Here is a 20,757-nt window from a genome sequence, read left to right on the forward strand (position 1 = left end):
GGGAGACACAGAATCGGAAGCAGGCTCCAGGCTCTGAGCCATCAGCCCAGAGCCTGACGCGGGGCTCGAACTCACGGACCGCGAGATCGTGACCTGGCTGAAGTCGGACGCTTAACCGACTGCGCCACCCAGGCGCCCCAGGGCTCCTGGATCTTAGAACTTCAGACTTTGGGTCCTGCACCAGGGATCCCTCTTCCTTCCTTCACTCTCAGCCTAAATTATACAACCGGCTTTCCTGATTCTCTGGCTATGCAGGTGGCATATCTTAGTCTCCATAATCACAGAAGTCAGTTCTCATAATAAATATCCTCTTATGTGTCCATATATATCCCATTGGCTCTATTTCTCTGGAGGACCCTGACTGATACAGCGAGCAATCAGAGAGCAGAAATACCAAGGAGGTTCAGATGAGAGATGTTAAGGACTCACACTAGGCAATGGGGACGAGGGGCAAGAGAAGGAGATGGGCACAAGAGATACTCGGGGGTAAGAATCCACAAAAATGGGGAGTGGCTAACCCCAGGGGGCTAGTGGCTCCGGGCTGACTTCCAGGTGTGTGGGTGGATTTGATACAGAGTGAACTGAAATAGATTAAGGCGAGGAAGGAGAAACAGGTTCAATTCTGGACCTGCCAAACTTGAGGAGCCTTTGAAACCTACAGGGGAGATGTCAGGGGGTGGCGGGTACGCTCGTTAAGGTGGCCCTCACTGCTGGAGCAAACGAAAGCACACAGATATAGCTCAAGCATGAATTAAAAAACTACTTCTCATTCATGTGAATCCCATATCTGGTATTCCCGATTGGCAGAAGGCTTTCCTTCAACGGGTGGTTCAGAAACCTTAGCCTCCTTTTATCTTGTGCTTCTGCCGTCTCGAACGTGCGATTTCTGAGATCCACCTGCTTAGTGATGGGGGGAAAGGGCCCGAAGGATCAAATGAGAGAGGTTCCTATGGGAAACTATACATTCAGACCTAAGACACACATGCCATTGGCTGACACCCAGTTATATGGCCACACCTAACTGCAGAGCGGCCTGGGGCATGTAGCAGATAGAGCCAAGAGAGCCGTTAACTTTATTTGGCATTGTGATTTGTGTGGGGCAGAAGAGGGCTTAGGCTGTGGGAGGGGGGCACTGGCCATGTACTTTATCTTGATGGGTGCTGGTTGCGGGGGGCCTTCCTGTTGTGAAAATCCATTGATGTGCACCCTTACGATTCGCGCAGTTTCTGTATATTACATTTCAATAAAACAGCCACTTGAAAATAAATTTTGTACATATTTTAGAATTTCTGCTCAGACATCCTAATAAAGAAATTCGTTAAACATCATCTGAACTCAGAACTCTCCCTGATTAGGAAATATTGGCATCTGCTCCCTCTTTTCTGTCTCTATTCACATCCTATTACATTTCACTTATTTCCCTTCCCTAAAAGTGGAGAGTATCTTATCCCCCAAACGACTCCCTCTGGCAGATTGTTTCGCGCAATCTGATCTAATGATGACTGGATTTTTTTTTGATGTTCAGCGTGAGCATTTTCTGGTTCGGATCCCTGAAAGGTCTTCAGCTGCATTGCGAGTCTTGTGAAGAATTTCACACAGTACTTGAAGGTCTCTGGTGGGGACGGCTCTCTGGCCGCCAAACACTCATGCACCTCGTCCATAACGTAGCTATTTTTGCTGGCCCCTTTTTATTCAAACGGGGACACTGGCTTCTAGCAAACTGAAGGTGGGCGGATGTAATTTATGCTTCTTCCAGTTCTGACCCTTAAAAGCTCTCGGACGGGCGATCCACTCCTTCTCTTTCTCCGTCAGCCGGGAGGTCGCCACTGCAGTGTGACCCAGGGACGCTTGCGGGTGGCAGAGCTTCCAACGGTGTGGGCCTCTGAACGACCACAAGAGGTTGAACGCATCCATCGTACTCTCCGGGAGCAAGCAACGACTTCCTATTATGCTGAGTCACTGACATGTCAGTTTCCTCTGTTCTTTAAGTATTTTGCTTGTCTTGAAATAGCAGTTCATTGCTCACTCCGAACTGTTAACCACGTGTCCTTGTAGGACCACTGGCTCCCACAGCTCAGGATCTCCCTACTCTAGGGTATACCAGCGAGGCGGGCTCTCCCTGAGTCGGTCATCATAATCCACAGTCCCATTCGGATCTGCCAAATTCACTAGTTCTATTGTTCATTGGCTTCGTAATACAGGAGAACAGACAAACCTATCTCTGTGGAGAGAGCCTCGCAGTGATGTGGATTTTGGTTTTCCTTAATTTGCTGCTGCTTTGAGTATTTCTTTCGAATGCAGCATCAGTTAAAGGTGAAAGACTGATTCTCAGAGAGAGAACTGGCATCCAATGATCCCTAGTGATCCTGGCGATTAAAAATCTGCCGGCGCATACAACCTGCACGTGGGATGCCTGTGTTAAGATAGTGGGTAGCTGTCATAAATAAAGACAGACACAGCATGCTCATTGGGCACACTGCTGCCTTTCAGCCGAGCTCCAGGCCTGGGTGGGTGGGGGGGCTTTCATTGATGAGGGATGACTTTATTTCTCTTCTCATTAAATTGGATCCTGCATGACCACCGAGCAGTGTGACGAACCAAAGCCTGCCTGCTCCTTACCCCAGGTTTAGATCTATTTAAGAGAGGAAAGATTCCTCCAGGAAAAGAAAATATTTCCAAATTTAATTTTGTATTTCCTCTCAACCCGCATACCCAGCAAGATAAATGCCACCAAACGTTTGCTTTCGCTCTCTTATTGAGGCAGACGTGTGTAGGGTGAAGTACACTAATCGTCAAGATGCAACTCAACAAACTCTATGTATTTTCACGGACTTGTGCCCTGAGAACATGCCTATCACCCTGGAGGCTCCTGGGTGCTCCCTCCTGCTCAGTACCTTCCTGAAGGCAACTACTATTTTGACTTCTATCGCTACAGCTAAGTCCAAACCGGTTTCTAAATAGTCATCGAACATTTGTCTCCCATGTGCATATATCTCTACTCATGGTTTTGGAAGAATATTACGGAGCTTGTTCTTATTATTCAGTAACCAAATCCTACTTTCTTCCTTTATGGGTTTTTTGTTTGTTTGTTTGTTTTATATGCAGAAAACACGCCTCTGCAATTTTTAAAGGAAACTCTTTAGAAGTCAGAAAATTTTGGGAAGACCCCAAAGGCGAGGTATGAGAGATTAGTAAGGACGTTTAGGTGCATGAAAGCCCACGGGTGTCCAGGGCCAGGGCCTCTGCATTTCCACCCCCGACCATACTTGGCGCGGCCTGGAGCCCAGTGAGCACAGGTGAGCCACAGCCATCACGTCAATCTGTTACTATTCCCAGTCTATCGTTGGCTGCGTCCTGAATTCTAGAATCCTGATTTTCAACCTTCATAATTTCTGCTGCCTCATCGCTAACATGCAGCTTCATGTGGGTTCACCCGCCTCGTTCCTGATCCCTCGCCAGTGCCTTTTAAGTCTATCATAAGTCTCGAAACAAAGTCGTGCAAGTTGTCCAGCTTGGTAGTCCTTTTTGAAAAATTGTTTGGGATATTGTAATTTATATGCATTTCCACACACATTTAGAAATGGTTTATCTGGGGCACCTGAGTGGCTCAGTCACTTAAGCATCTGAATGTTGGTTTTGGCTCAGGTCATGATCTCACGGTTCATGAGTTCAAGACCGTGTCTCTGTCCCTCTCCCCCCTCAAAAATATGTAGATAAACATTTTTAAAAAATGAAGTCAAACAAGGATAAGATTTTTATCTACCTTCTGTGTGAGAACATATGAATTGCCCATTTAATGCTTAGAAAGACTGGAATATGCTTACAGGTCGATAAAATACAGTAGCATACCATTTGAGGCCAAATAAAATGACCGCTTGGAAACAGAATCCTGTCTATATACACCTTTACAAAATCTTATTCCCAGTTTTAATCATTGGGCTGTGCACTGAAAGCAAGGGAGCCTGCTTGGGATTCTCTCTCCCCTTCTCTCTGCCCCTCCCCCATGCTTTCTCTATAAAGAAACAAACAGATGAACTTAAACAAAGAAATAGTTTATCAAATATCCTTAGCAACCTGTCAGAATTTGATTTGGAATTACCTTGACTCCATGGATCACTTCGTGGAGCATCGATATTTTGACTATATTGAGCGTTCCAACCCAGTGAGAAAATATTGTCTTTTCATTTACATAGTTCTTTAATTTCTCTCACCAATGATTTATAGTGATCAGTGTATAGATCTTTAATACCTTCATTATAGGTGTCCTTGTTTCATGTTTCTCACGTAATTCTGAATGACTTCTTTCTTTTTTCAAACACTTTCTTGTATCTCTCTATATACAATGTCTTTTTGTGTATAATATCATTATTGTGTGTGTTGACTGGATCCTGTGACTGTGCGAACATCACCCATGAGTTCTGCCGGCTTTTAAGTGAGTCTTTAGGCTGTTCTAGGTGAAGAGTTCGTGTCATTTCTGAATAAGGGCAACTTTACTTCTTTTGCATTCTATATTTTAAAAAGGTCTTCTCCCTGCATTATTTCAATGGCTGAGGTCTTCAATATGATGTGTAACAAGCCTGGTGAGAGCAGTCCCAATTGACTTATTCCCAAACTTAGAGAGGAAGTATTTCTTTTTCCACAATTCTGTATTATGTTAGGTATAAGGTGTTTGTGTGTGTGTGTGCGTGTGTGTGCGTGTGTGTGTGTGTGTTTGCTTTTTGTTTTTTGTAAGTGACCTTTACTGAGGTGAGATAGTTCACCTCTAGTTCCAGTTTGGGGAGGGATTTTTAAAATTGTAAACATGATCATATAGTTTTCCTTCTATATACCCCTCATACAGAGAATTTAATTGGTTTTTGATTGGTAAATCAACTTCACATTCCTGGGGATAACTTCATTTGGCCATGAGGTATTAAGTTTTTTCTGTATTTCTGTATTTGTTTCACTGTACAATAATATTTTGTAAAGGGATTTTGTGTTCTTAAGAATGGTAGCTTTATTTATATTGATCTATTCTATTTATATTTATTTATATTATCTGGTTTGGGTAATAACACCAGTCTCATAAGAGGATTTGTAGATGTTTTGTTAGTTTATTTTTTTTAATATTGAGTAAGATTGGTATTATTTTTTGTAAACTGTTTGGAGGGATTCACCAGTAAGGCCATCTGGGACTGCTGTGTCTTTGTAAAAATGTTCTTAGTTACAAATTCAATGTATTTAATAGATATAGGGCAATTCAAATATTCTTTTTTTGGGTCAATCTTATTTTTATCTTTTGAGGAACATACCTACCTATTTAGATGGTCTGTTTAAATAAGTAAATCTGGGGGCGCCTGGGTGGCTCAGTCAGTTAGGCGTCTGACTTTGGATCAGGTCATGATCTCATGATTTGTGAGTTCGAGCCCCGTGTCAGGCTCTGTGCTGACAGCTCAGAGCCTGGATCCTGCTTGGGATTCTCTGTCTCCTCTCTCTGCCCCTCCCTGACTTGTGCTCTGTCTCTCTCTGTCTCTCAAAAATAAATAAATGTAAAAAAAAAAAGAAAAAATTAAAAAAAAATAAGTAAATCTGTTCATAGTATTACCTTGTATCTTCCTACTGTCTGTAGGGTCTCTGAGAACTTCTTTTATTTTTCATGGTGATTGCTATCGACTGAATTGTGTATTTCCAAAATTCCTGTTGAAACCATAGCCCCAATGTGACTATAGTTGGAAATGGGGCCTATATGTACACAATGAAACAAAGTCATAGGTGTGGGACCTGAATCCCATAGAACTGGTGTCCTTATAAGGAGAGGAGGAGACATCAGAGAGGTCACTGTGTGCACACCCACAGAGGAAAGGTCCCATGAGCACCCGGAGAGGAGGTAGCTGCCTGCAGGTCAGGAAGGGAGGTCTTGCCAGAAACCCAACCTGATGTGACCCTGACCCTCAACTTCTAGCCTCCAGAACTGGGAGGAAATATGTTTCTGTCGGTTCATCCCTCTGCCTGTGTCGTTTAGTGATGGCGGCCTGAGCAGAAGAAGACAGCACTCAGCCTTGTGTTTGCTCTCTTTCTTCCTTCTCTAGTATAGCGAGAGTTTTATACATTATATTCATATATTCTAAGATCCAGCTTCTGGTTTCTTTATTTTTCTCTACTGTCTCTGCCTCATTGTTTGTACTCTTTATTGTGTCCTTCCGCATACTTATTTTGGCCACACTTGCTTTTTTCTAGCTTCTCAAGGTGGAAGCTCTTATTACTGACCATGAACCTTCTACATGTAATACACTCTGATGTTGTTGGGCTTACGTGTGTCTTCTTACTACCTGGCGTCCATTCGTGCCGCGTGTCCGTGCTTCCTTCTTCCTTTTTTTCCTGTCTCCTTTGAGAATAAGCGAGTCCGAGGTAATATTCTATTTTTTCCTCCACTTTTGGACAATTTACTACATCCGTTTCATGTATTTACTTTTCATAATAGCTCTAGTGGTTGTGCTGTATATACTGTCATTGTCACGGGCTAGTTCTTAATTATATTTGACCATTTCAAACGTAGTGTGTGAGCCATGCGTTGACCTGCGCTTCCTGCTTCCAGTGAACCTGCCAGTGCTTTCGGGCGTTTCCCTTCTACATGTTATAACCTTCCAGCTGGTTGTCACAAGGTTTCGTTTAACCAAGTGGTTCCAAAAGTGCAGCCTGGGGTCCCCTGCGGTCCACCAGGTCCTGTTAGGATATCCACCAGATTGAAACTATTTTCATAGCTATAAATCAGCGCTTGCTGTTTTCACTTTCATATTTTCATAAGGAGAATTTTCCAGAGGCTGTATTATGTTGCATTGCAACAGAATGAATGTGAAAGCACTTCTGATACTTTAGCTGCCTTTCGTTAAGTGAGGCATTGAAAAGATTTGCAAAAATATAAAACAAAGCCACTCTGCTCACTATCTTTTTTTTTCTTTTTTGGAAGATGCAGTTATTTTTATTAAAAAAGATATTATTTTTGTTAACATAGCACAGGTTTATCGTCGGTACTTTAAAACAAATTAATACACGTTTTCATTAATGTGTATTAACATGCATGTCCGTTGGGATTTCTATGATGGCAAATTTGATGGATATAATCCACATTAACAATTCTTAGTAATTTTTGAGACGGTAAAGGTGTCCTGAGACAAAAGTTTTTCAGAATTGTTTTTTAACTGTTAATTGTATTTTAAATACATTAAAATAAATCTCTTAATTTTCTCATATGTTTACTATTTCTAAGGCTCTACATTCCTTTATGTAGACAAGTTTCCATGTGGCATGATTTCCCTTCTACTTGAAGGAATTTCTTTAACATATCTTCTAGAGAAGATGTGTTTGCAAAAACTTGACTGTTCTTGTTTGACTAACCATGTCTTCATTTTGCCTTCCGGATGGAAATGTAGCTGGATGGGACTTCTGGTGGGCACCCCCTCCTTCTGCTTTGTAGACCCACTGTGTCATGTTCCCTGGAACCTCGTCCAGCTGCTGGGAACAGTTTTTTGAGAAAGTCAATGGGAACTGTGTGTCAAGAAAAGAAAGCAGTTGGATAGAGGATAGATAATAAGCATTAACTCCACGTTTAATTCGATGTGAAAACTGCCCTTTTTACCAATTCATGTTCCCATCAGCAGAAGCTAGGGCATTTCGAGTTGAGTTGCATTATTAAGTTTATAATGTTCACCTAACCTCAAACCTTTAAAACCTTTGCTCAACAGTCCAAAGAGATTTTTAGTTAAATTAAAAATTCTACCTGACTCAATGGTATTGTACGTTTTTGAGCAGAATATATACAGAAGCAGTTGGATGACCTTTCTAGTTTTTTCCCCCCAGATTTTATTCTGCTGAAGTGATATTAGTAAGCCTTGCTAGAACATGACAATTCTTTGCAGAATGTCACATTATTATTATTATATAGTTGGCATTTGAACACATATGGCTGGCGTTTAAATTTTCTTAGAAAATTTAAAGAGAACTCATCTTTTCTTCTTTGGCACTGGCAACTTTGAACCTATTCTCTGCAAGCTCCGGAACTTCCAGAAGAAAAAGCACGAAACCATGTGCTGCAGGAGAAGAAGGGACACCCAGCCATTAACATCAAAGGCCAACCAAAATTTATGAGAAATGTTTCGTCAAATGTGGTCTTTTAAAAGAAATGAATGCTTGGGGCGCCTGGGTGGCTCTGTGGGTTATGCGTTGGACTCTGGGTTTCCTCTCAGGTCGGGATCTCATGGTTCGTGAGTTTGAGCCCCACATTGGGCTCTGCTGGCAGCACAAAGCCTGCTTGGGATTCTCTGTCTCCTCTCTCTGCCCCTCCCCTGATCCTTCTTTCTCTCTTGCTCAAAAATAAAGAAATACACATTAAAAAATAATTAAGCAAAAATAAATGAGTGCTTAATACTGTTTGTAAGGGTACTGTACTTAGGAGCTGAACACTGTCCCCTTTAGAGGAAGCAGAGTGTTGAGGGAGAGGTGGAAAACCACCCCGAAGCCAAAGTCCTATCCCAACGGGTCTTTGTCCACCTCGGCTCCACGTTCTGGGACCGCCTAGTGACCACTGTCCTCCCGCCGTGGGTATTCCCAGGAGGGCCGTGGCATCACCTGATTCAGGTGTCGTTCACTCCGGGAGCCCTTCGCCATCTGGGCAGATGTGACCCGTTGAGAGCACCGACCTCCAAACCCTGCGGGGCTTCTCGGCACCCAGACACCCCGCACTCTCCCTGCGCCCCCGCCTTCGTCCCGGACTCCTTCTCCCGGATCTGTGCGAATCCTGCTCGGCCTTCAGGGCCCCATCGAACCACCACACCCTCTGTGAAGCCATCTGGAGGCCGCAGGGGAAGTTAGCGCTCTTTTCCTTGCAGAGCGACAGAAAGCTGCCTGGGGTGGTTGTTTACTTCTGTGCCCCTCCTGGGCCTTGCTGGGGTGGGGGTTGCTTTCCAACAGCACGGGCACGTGGTGCAGGTGGAACTTGAGGTTTGCAGGGAGACCTTAGGTGCCCGGAACAAGAACACACACAACTGAATTGTCCCTGCCGCGCCCTGGTCTCCCCCCGCCCAATCTCCTGGTGCACAGTGTCAGTTCCTCCGATGCTCCCCGTGTTCATAGGGTCAGGGAGCAGGGGACACCTGCGTGTGACATCACCAGCAGATGTTCCCAGGGTTCGACAAGCTGCCTTGTCAGGAAGGGTGAGCAGTGGCTGGCTTCCGTCTGTTCAGTCCAAATAACCCGGTCCAGCTATGTTATTTCAATGCTGGGCTCCCAACGCAAGGAGAACAGGGCCACCCAGATTTATCTCTTAAAAAAAAAAAAAAGGCCTTGACCTTGTTTGCTTTTTAGCCTCAGTTCTAGCACATAGGCACACAGAGAATGCCCATGATGAACTGGGCGAACATCAGTACCCAAAATGGCATTGACCTTCGGCTGGGGCGGACGGGAGAACTCTGCACGCGCAACAAATGAGCCGACGTTTGAGGTGTAGAAAAAAAACCTTTGACGGAAACTTTCAGGAAGTTGCAACCAATTCCTGTTTGAATAACAGCCCAGTGTGTGAGTGGCATCAGACCACCCTGTAAAGGTGTGCGAGTCCACAATCCGCTGCCCTTGGGCTGAGCATAATTCCTGACACTTGTGCCTTCCCTACGGGACCAGTCTCTCCGCCTTGGCTCAGGTGGCCTGTCTGTGGTGTGCATTTCTGCCTCAAATAGAACAGCCCCGGTGATTGCCATTTTTGTTACTTTTTTATGTTGTACTTATTCTTGAAAGGTCCCTTGGGATATCAAAAATAGATTCTTGTGTTTCTTCTCTATTTTTCTCCGTGTTTCTATAACACAGCTCCATCCCGCTGAGTGTGTTGAAAGTAAAAAGACGCACGTTCAGCCACCAGACAAGTTATAGGCTCTGCTTCCACTCGGGCAGGTGACAGTATTTTAGCATCTTCAGCACAAGAAAGAGAACAGTTTTGCCGAATGTGTTCACTGCCGTCCCAGCTGTTTTTCTGAAGTTTGAGCACTATTTGGCATTTCGATGCCCTATTTTGGAATGCATCAACAAAGAGGAGAGACAGAAGGAAACACATTTTAAAATGACAGAAACACTGGGCAAAGTACACTGGCAATTTCAAATTCAAGTTAGTCCAGAATGGTATCAGCCGGGGGCAGGGGGGCTCAGTTCTCCTCTTCAACCTTCGAACTTGCCTTGCGGTATCTGGGGTTCAGCAAATGCCTCACTGATGTTTAACTGGGGGTAATTCCTCCCGTTTCTGTTTGAGTTGACTCATCTTTTCTGGATTTTTGCAGGCTCAGGTGGAAGTTCCTGTTAGAGAATAAATCTCTTCATTAGTAATGTGTCTTCATTAGCAAGCAGCTGGGCTAAATGAACCTTGATATTCCGATTTTTCATGTAATTCTGTGCATATGATCTCAGCTGAATGCCATCTACCCAGTTCATTGCCACAAATATAAGCTAATAACAAATCTCAGGTATGGAATTCAGTGAAACCTATTAACATTGAATCTCAGAGGGAGAAATTAACTTCCTCTGAAGCTGCTCGTACAAGGTCTGTGGTCTCGGACGTCCAAACCGTTGGCCACTAAATTGCAGAGGGAGCTCACGCTGTGTCCTTAACAGCTGTCACTTGGATCAAAATCCGTAAAGGTCATCATTGTAAATTTAGCTTCAGAATCAGAAATCTCTGGATCACATTAGCCTCTGTAGATCACACTGGCCAAATCCCGGAAATTGCCAAATGAAGTCATAAACATGTTCTGTAGTTGTCACCCGTGAAAGACAATCTTCATTTTTGTAAGTCTATCAGGAGCAGGACGGTCACACACTTGACTAAGTCATTCTCAATAGATCACAAAGCATTTAAAAAGCCCTCATGGAAGGGGGCCTGGAGGGCTCAGTCGGTTAAGCGTCTGACTTCTGCTCAGGTCACGATCTCGCAGTTCACGAGTTCAGGCCCCACGTCGGGCTCTGTGCTGACAGCTGGGAGCCTGGATCCTGCTTCGGATTCTGGTCTCCCTCTCTCTCTCTCTGTCCCTCCCCCACTCATACTCTCTCTCTCTCTCTCTCTCTTAAAAATAAAGAAATACATAAAAAACAAAAAGCCCTCATGGAATTTTCAGAAGTTAGGATCTATTGTTTCAGTCAGAAAAGCTATGCGGTGCTCTGACAAGAAATAAATCCAAAACCTCAGTGGTCGGAAACAGTTAAGGTTTCTTTGTGGCTTACGCGGTGTGAATTGGCAAGGACCCTGTGCCCAGAGTAATCCTCTGATGTTCGCACCAACTGAAGACTCCCCTCAGCACAGGTTATCACGGTTCTACAGCAGGTGTGCTGGGATGTGTTCACACAGTGGTTCTTACAGCTTCCACCCCCCAGTCTTGCTATTTCGCTTCCATTGGTATGCCAGTGGCCAGACCGAGCTCCTTGCCAGCCCCCTTTAAGGAAGTTCAGCTGTGAAATGTGCTGGGAGAAGGCGGGCAAGGCAATATCTGGAATGACTACGACATCGTTAGACTGTTGGCAGAAACGCAGATTGGGAAGGAACTTCATGGCGGTGCAGTTTACAAGTTGAGTTTCCAAGTTGAGAAACCACGAGCGCTGGACAACACAGCTCTGTGGCCAGGGCTCAGATGGCCTCACGGCTCCTGGAGACATCATTCACTTCTCAGGGTTGGTGGCTTTCCTCGGGGTCCCGTTTCTTGGCAAGGAGTAAGGGCGTTCCTGGGCAAAAGAAAGGTGCTAGGACAGAAAACATCATCCCACTGCACCCAGAGAACTTTGCGTTTATCCAAAGCTAATTGGAGACCTGGAGACTACGTGGGAACAGAATTGCCTTACTATTTTTAAAATCAGTCTTCAAACCAAGTCCCAGAAGAGAGAAAGAACGTTGGGAACGACTGCCTGATGCTCAACACCCACCTTGCCTGATCATCAGGGCTATATAATCCTGACTACGCTTCTATCGTCCCGATGTCCAGGCTGAAGATCACAGAGCAAGTAAGTAAACCGAAATTTCTGGGGGTGGGGCCCGGATGTGGGAATACCGCAGCCCACTATGGATTTGAACTGTGTAAATTCCCTCACACAAATTCTCTGTGATGTCTATTCAAGGACCAAAAGTACAATAGCAATAGTTAATCTTAATTGTCACAGGTGCACCACTGGAGAGAAGTGGACGGTCTCCATGGTAACGGAGCCTCAAGCTCTGTGACTCCAGGGGTTGAATGGATTTGTGTTCTTGGCTCCTGTGCCTTCCAGCCCGGAACAGACTTGCTACCTTCCTCAGCTGACCACCTAACGAGAAAGCGTTGCTTTTCAAAAATGTGTTTTTCCTAGAATGTAATTTAGCTTCTTGCAAGCAAAAGGCTTGAACTATTCAAATAGATGGGGATCCTCTAAAGGAGGTCCCTGAGAATATGGATGGTTCCCAGGGATCACAGGGTTCCCAGGGACCTCTTGCAGGCTAAAGTCTATACGAGAAAATGTAAGTCAGAGCCACTGTCCCGGCATGACTGGCCAGCGAGGCTTGCTGACCTCAATTATTGTCCAGCCACGCCATGATCTCTAACCAATGGGTAGGGGCCCGGATCCAGGCAGACCAGGGCAGGCACGCCAACGTTTGCTTTCACATCTATCAACAGATGTACCGGGCGTCACGAAATAGCTGTGGCTAGAAACGCCAGGAAGGGATCAGCATCTGGACACCAGTGTCACTGGGATGGGGACCTTTCGCACCAGATGGAAGTGGGGTTCACAGCCACTGCCCAGACCGGAACCGGTGGCCCTCAGGCAGCAGGGGAAAATGCAGATGAACCGGCCGTCAGCAGCCAATGTCTGCTCTGGGGACAAATCGCCACACACAGGTGTCCTATGCCCCACAGCAAGCTGGGGCAGTGCTTGTAACCTGTCCCCCCCCAGCACCAACACCTGTAACCACAAGGAGCCTTCCCAACCTCACACGGACCCCCTGGTTCTCCTACTAGTTCTGACCTGTGTCACAGGGCATTCTAGACCCCCTCCCGGCAGCCCCAGTGCACATTTCAACTGGCACGGCCTTTGTTTGATGCCAGTGTGGTAACTTCACTTCCCGGATCAGAGACTCGCATTGGCTCCCCGTTTCCTCTAACACCACAGAGGCCAAGGGTACGTGAGTGTTGGTGAGCAGTCAGCCACCCCTTGCAGGTAAGAGAGGGACCCATAATGAATAAATGGCCCTGCTTCTTATCCCTGGCCAGATAGGAAGGCACAATGTGATAGCATAGGATGAAGAAAATAAATTTGTAACTTACTTAATAATTTGAAAAATGATCCACCGTCAGAGTCATAGCCAGGAAGATTATAGAAGTGAGAGAACAGTTTCTGTTATTTTGAAAATCATTTTTGACAGGTGTGTGTCAAAATGCGCCCGTCTGTGCGCATCTGCGTGGGTGCGTGTGTGTGTGTGTGTGTGCCTGTGAATCTAATTCATCTCTCACCCTCTGAGCTCTCGGGGGCATACAGGGACACACCTGCTGTAGCTCACACTTGGTTGTGAGCAGAGATAAGGGAACGTGGCACCCGAGAAGTGTGGACAGTCATTATCCCTGGCAGCTTTGCGAACTTTTTCTGTAGTGGAAGCAACAAAACTCTTCCTGGAACATTCTTGGCCCCTGGGATGGCAAAGGGCATTCTAATTTATTTTTTTTACTTTTTTTTTTTTTTGAGAGAGAGAGAGACAGACAGACAGACAGAGCTCAAGAGGGGAAGGGCCAGAGAGAGAGGGAGACACAGAACCCAAAGCAGGCTCCAGGCTCCGAACTGTCAGCACAGAGCCCGACGCGGGGCTCGAACTCATGAACCACGAGATCATGACTTGAGCCGAAGTTGGATGCTTAACCAACGGATCCTCCCAGGCGCCCTGGCAAAAGGCATTCTAGACTCAGACTTTGATGTGGACTTCTGGGAGTGGGGATGGATTATTGGGCAAATCCACCGCTGGGAGTTTTGAGTTCCATTTCCGGAAAGGTGGGTAAAGACCATTCCCCATAGACTTGAGGCAGTGCCCTTTCTCCAAGAGCCATGGGTATGTGAAGAGGAAGAAATTCATGGTTAGGAATTGGGGTGTGCCCTGACCCCCTGGGAGCCTTCGGTAGGGTTCTGTTTTAGGGCATAAAGGGAGAGAAGTCAAGACAAGTGAGGGCCCCTCCCTTTACACATGCAGGGGAGTAGCCTCCTGCACCACCTCTATCCTTGTGGGGAAGTTGCAGTTGAGGGGGTGGGGAAGTATAGGGACAGATCAGCAGGTGCAGGGAGGTCATACAGAGGTGGGATGAGATCAGGCTGGGAACAGTGAGAAGCTTAGCAAGGGGCCAAAAAGGGATCTGGTGGGGAGGGAATGGGTGGAGAGAGGCTGGGTGGAAAAAGTGAGGGGTAGGGACAGGTTGGGAGGTGCAGAGAGAGAGAGCAAGTGGGTCTGAAAGCAAGCCCAGAGCCCCATACTGGTAGTCTGTGAGAGAAACACTGTCCTCTTTCTATTTATGACCCAGAAATATTGACTTCTGAAAAAAGGAGAGGAGAACAGTTAGATCTTGTGTCTATTGAACAGTGGGTCTTTCTAGAAAGGCTGTTAAGACCATTTACAGTCTGGGTTCAATTTATGCATTTAGCCCCCACGACTCTCCTACACATTTCCAGCTGAGTTAAGAATGGGTGATTTGTGTTTTAATGATGAAAATCCCAAACACAGACCACACCAAAAGCTATCAAGGATGTGAAGCAACTGAAACTCTCATCCACAGATGGTGAGAATGAACATGGCCCGGCCACTTTGAAAGACAGCTTGGTGGTTTCTTACAAAACTAAACATACTTTTACTTTATGATCCAGCAATATCATCCTCGGTATTTACCCAGATGAAATCCTATGTGCATACAAAAACCCACACACAGATGTTTATAGCAGCTTTATATATAAGGCCAAAAACCCGGTCTATAAAAAAAGATGCCCTTGAATAGGTGAGTGGATAGAGCCCTCTACATCCAGACAGTGGAATTTTATTCAGCACTTTAAAGAAATGAGCTATCAAGCCATGAAAAGACACAGAGAAAACCTAAATGCATATTACTCAGTGAAAAAGCTACACACAGTCTGATTACAACCATATGACATTCTAGAAAAGGCAATAAAAAGATCAGTGAATGGGGCACCTGGGTGACTCAGTCCGTTAAGCATCTGACTCTTGATTTTGGGTCAGGTCATGATCTCATGGTTCATGAGATCAAACCCCACACTGAGCTCTGTGTTGACAGCATGGAACCTGCTTGGGATTCTCTCTCTTTCCCTCTGTCTCTGCCCCTCCTCTTCTCATGCTCTCCCTCCCTCTCTCTCTCCCCCTTTCTCTATCTTTCTCTCTCTGAATAAATAAATAAACATTAAAAAAAGAAGACTTACTGAAGATAGTAAAAAGATCAGTGGTCGTCAGGGATTGGGTTGGGGGAGGAATGAATAAGCAGAATACAGAGGGCCTTTAGGGCAGTGGAATTATTCTGTATGACACTATAATGATGGACACCTGTCAGTATACATTTGTTAAAACCTTTAGAATGTACAACACCAAAAGTAAATCCTAATGTAACCTATGGATTCTGGAAGATTAAGATGCATCCGTGTAGGTTCATCAGTTCTAGCAAAAGTGGCTACCCTGGTTGGGGGTGTTGATGATGGGCGAGGCTGTTTGTGTGGGAGGACAGGAATCTATGGAACTCTGTACTTTCTGCCTCAGTTTGCTATGGACTTAAAACTGTTCTAGGAAATAAAGTCTATTAAAAAATTGCTGTTTTCCCAAATGTGTCATGAGCTTTCTTCCACTACAACTTTATATTGTCTAGCCCTATCCATCTATTATGCTGTTACTGTCCACACGTGGCTACTAAACATATCCACATCCTTTAAAGAAGCTCCGTGTTCCTTTCTTCATGAACACAGTTCCAGGCTGAACTTTTTTTTTTAAATTTTTTAATGTTTTTATTATTTTTGAGACAGAGAGAGACAGAGCATGAGCAGGGGAGGGGCAGAGAGAGAGGGAGACACAGAATCCGAAGCAGGCTCCAGGCTCCCAGCTGTCAGCACAGAGCCTGACGTGGGGCTCGAACTCACGGACCGTGAGATCATGACCTGAGCTGAAGTCAGACGCTTAGCCGACTGAGCCACCTGGGCGTCTCTGAACTTTTGAATAGGGTTCTTAGTATCAACCTTGTGAAATATACTCAGGTGACCTTGTGTTTGCCTCAGTCATTCCTATCAGGTTCCTATTAGATCACTTCTTGTTTTAGGTAGGGAAAGTGTTTTTTTATTGCCAGTTGTGGTTAGGAATGTGATCTGTATGATTACAAGAACTATTGCTGTTGAAGTTGTTAAAATTGCCTTACTTTGACAGGAAGCCCAGATCTCCATCCTGAGTACTAATTCCTAAAACAGCAATTGAACACGTGTTGTTTCATGTTCATTTGGTGGTTCTCCTGTTGGCTTCATATCATTGTCTTCATTCTGTGTGACACATCCTCAAAACTGCACTGTCTTTTCTCGTCTGCTAACACTCTCCTAGGAAAGATCTATCAAACTCATTTACACTAAGCTGTAAGTGACTGATAACCCGTGCCATGATCTTCCAAGTAAGGGGTATTCCCAAGAAAGAAAACTAAGACCATGCGCTTTTAATTTTAAGAACGGGACCCACATATGTCAGGGAGAACAGGAAGCTATAAAGATAGTGAATTTTCAAGTAGAATTTACTTTGCTTGAAGAGGGTTCCACAAAATGAGTATATAACAGCTCATGGTACAAAATTCACAAGACATTTACAAGTGAAGCATGAGGGTTCAACTAGGAATTTCAGTTTCTCTGATATTCCCAATATTTACCCCGGTACCTCTCTCTGCCCTGAGATTAGGGTCTGGAAACTTTTGAAAAGTTTCTTAAGTTTCTTACTTAAGGTGAAGAAATTGATCTCTTGAACAAACTGACTAGACACAGGGTAAATGCTTATTTTTTAATAGATGGGATGAAAGTTGAGACTCTGGGCTATACTGCGGTCACTCCGTATGGTCAACAGCCAACTGTGCTCTCCAGGGGAATAGGGAAATACGCAAGAGTCACCTCACTCTGGAAAGGTCGTGAAGAGGGAGATGCCAAGGAGGGAAAGATTTCGTTTTTCCAAACCCTCAAAGACATGAAGGACTGCTCTCCAGAAGCATTCTAGTTTAGGGCACAAGATGTCTCCTTATGGCTGATACACTCTAATGATAATCCTGCTGCAGGGAAACAGGTGTTCAAAGGAGAAGTCTTGATTAATGATGGCAGCTTGGAAAGCCATCCATTGTATCTGTTCAAAGTGGAGCTGAGATGTCTTAAATAACAACCAGTGGCTAAAACCAGAAAGCAGGAGAACACTAGTTCACTTCTTGTGGTGTCTTCAGCAAATGCCCAGGTGAGCCATAAATTCACCTGGGTCAGAAGAAAGCTTCCCTCTCCTGTAAGTTGCTGCTCTTATCGGGCCTTCTGGAAGATGTACTGGGAGGAAACAGAAGGTCTGAATGTTTGGCCGAGCTTCTTGCAGCTGCTTTATTGCAACATTCCAGCCTGAGTGCACCGGTTACCTTTATCCCTCACCCCTCGTCCAAAGCTCATGTGTGGGGTCCTTGAGATGCCCGTGCTGCCGTCCCAGCTGATAAAAGGGCACCCTGGTCCTGAGAAGGGATTTGGGCAGTGAGGTCCTGAAGGGTGGTAGGTTTACACTCTAGCTTTGAATCATCTTCGGCCCCTGAATTCTTTTTCTTTTCTTCAACCTGTAATATTCTGCCTGATTGTCTGACCCTTCAGGAAGCTGGCTCCGTGAGAACATGGTTGCCTCATGATAAGAGAAAAGGAAGGCATGGATTTTTCTCTACTTAGGACCGAGCATCCATTCCTGGCCCAATACTGGCTGAAGGGAATATAGACTCCACCTTGAACATGGCATTTTGCAATAAGGACGTAATGGTCTCTGTGCCCCCCGGTGACTTTGGGTTGCAAATTCAGAGGTCAGTAGCCCCCAGGAGTCTGCACGGCTGCTATGTATAGGAGGGAAGGGTGGCATCCACAAGGGGGGGGTTCCTTCTGTGCTGCCTGGGTGTTGCGAAGCGTGGGGGAATGTTGGGAAAACCAGACTTGAGGTTACAGGGCTGTCTTCACCGTCCTCCCCCACAGCAGCCCTGCAGTGAAAGTTGTGGGGAAGCAAGGACTGACTGTGACCTGGGGCCTCAGCCCCTGGGAGAAGAGCAGAGTGGGAATTCATAAATCCTGATTCTCTTCCAGGTGGCTGGCATCCCCTGGAGAGGTGTGATCGTCAGAGGCGTTCGCATGAAGGAGCGGGGACTGGTTGGCTGGGGTGGGGAAGGGCTTCCAGCAGCTGATATGTCTGAACCCGGTAACATGGTATTTCCGGGATTCCCGAAGAAGGGAGAACTGCATCCTGAGTAGGAAAAGGACGTGAGGGGACCAGAAGGGAAAGCACACAGCTCAGAGAAGGTTGAGTAAGCTGACAGCATGGTGTGCTCGGCTAGCTGCTTACAACTGGGGTTAGTCTATCATAGAGGGTCAGGACGTTCCCACCTTCCCAGAGGAAGAGGGCGTAAGAGTGGTGGTTTCCGGGGCAATGAAAGTAGGAAGGGACATTTTGCATGTGGTTAGGGATTGGGGGCTTGATAAAGAGTGAAGACCTCCATTTCCGAAGACCTCCTGCACGAGGGGACAGAAATCAACTTCAACATTTCGTTATGGCTTGAAAAAGAACACCTACAATTTTCATAAAGTTTTATAATCCAAAAAGCCATTTCGTGTGGTGTAAGTAAAACAGGGAATACGTCCTCCTGCTAAGGTAAGAGTAAGGAAAGGACACAAGTGAGCAAGCTCCGGAAATCATAATGAATAGAAAGCCGGCTGCGGGGCACGAGGGGATAGCCCCTTAGAGAGGCTGGGACACGGTGCTGGGACACGGTGGGCCAAGGAGCGAGGAAAGGCAACTTCAGTCCAGCTGAAGACAGCAGAGGTCTGAAGGGAGGAGCCACATGAAGGATGTTCACAGGGAGATCCTGCAAGAGGAACAATCGAACATAAGCTTCTCTTACTTGTAACTTTTCTGTTCTTTATGCATATGCATGTAATATAAATTACACAGTTTAGGGAAAGAGTTTATATATTTTTTTAGTTTCAGAAATGGACTAAGGATTGAATTATCACTTATAAAATGATAAGACTAATGAGGATGACATGTATCCACATAAAGAACAGGTCAAAGATGGGCTTTAATAAAACCATTATAATCTGCGATATTACATTGGCTAAGCCCTGTGCTCCGGGCTTTACCTTAGTATCTCATTTAATGTTTAAAACGTTATTTGGGGCAGAAATTGTCACTCTAGGGGTGGCTCAGTTGGGTAAGCATCTGACTCCTGATTTCAGCTCAGACCATGATCCCAAGGTTGTGAGATTGAGCCCACATCACAGAGTGGGATTCTCTCTCTCTCCCTCTCTCTTTCTGCCCTTTCCCCACTCATGCGCACTCTCTCTCTCTCAAAATAAATAAATAAGCATTTATTAAAAAAAAAGAAGGAAGTTGTTGCTCTATATTGTACAGATAGGGATATTTTAAAAGGTAGAAAATGATATCAAAGACGTTAAAACAATGAAATGAAATAAACACTGAAAACGAAGTGTGAATTGAAAATAATATGGACAGAGATTAATATTTTTGAACAAATAAATCACTGGTTAATTTAAGATAACAAAAATTAAAGTATGGATTAAATTTGTAACAAGATGATATCATAGGAAACAGCTATGTAGATTTCTATGCTGATAGAATTAAGAGATTCAATGGATAAATGGGTAACAGTATAAATAGACGTCTCTTGGATAAAAATATTACCATATTTGGCTCAAGAAGAGGAAGACCTTAAAATACCAGCACTCATAAAAGAATTCCTGAAAATTGCCAAAGAATTCATTAAAAAATGTAGTAAGAACCTTCTCTTCTAAATGGTATGTAGTAAATGGTGACAACCTCCCCCTCCCAACTGCATAAACCAGAGAAAAGTCAAATTTTTTAAGATGAAAGAGGTTCAGAGAGAAGAGTAGTTAAACTAACATTCTCTATGGAGAAGACACCCCCCCCACCCCCACTTAGTGGACTGAGATCCTGGACATTATCTTCCTGGGGGCATTTGACAATTTTTGGAGGGATTCATCATGGCGCTTGGCTCAGAGCACAGGATTCTGCGAGAAAAAGAAACCGGCAGAGTCGGCAAGGCTGTGCGGGCTGCTGGGGTCTTCGAGGAGGCTGCTTTGCTCCAGGGAGCATGTGCTGAGTGTTGGGCTGGTGAGGGAAGGTAGGGGGAAGGGCTGCATTGTTTCCAGGACCAGGAGACAAAGTCCCTCCAGAGGGAGGCTCCTGCAGCAAACGTGAGAGCAGAGCTCACAGTAGGGATCGTAGAAACCAGACAAGGACTGAGTATTTCTAAAGCTACTGCTGGCTCAGACCAACTTCAGGTCTTGACTGAATTGAGGTCAGCCCCTCATCATAGCTGCCTAATAGGAGAGGAATAATCTTCTCTGGGGACAAAGCAAAACCAAAACAGAACACATAAATCCTAGCGTCCACTGTCTTCTGATACAGAACTAATGATGTCTAGTGAAGTCACCAAACATCCCGAATTGTTATTCATTACCATTGAT

This window comes from Panthera leo, chromosome A1 (assembly GCF_018350215.1).
Source record: "Panthera leo isolate Ple1 chromosome A1, P.leo_Ple1_pat1.1, whole genome shotgun sequence".
Classification (NCBI taxonomy): Eukaryota; Metazoa; Chordata; class Mammalia; order Carnivora; family Felidae; genus Panthera; species Panthera leo.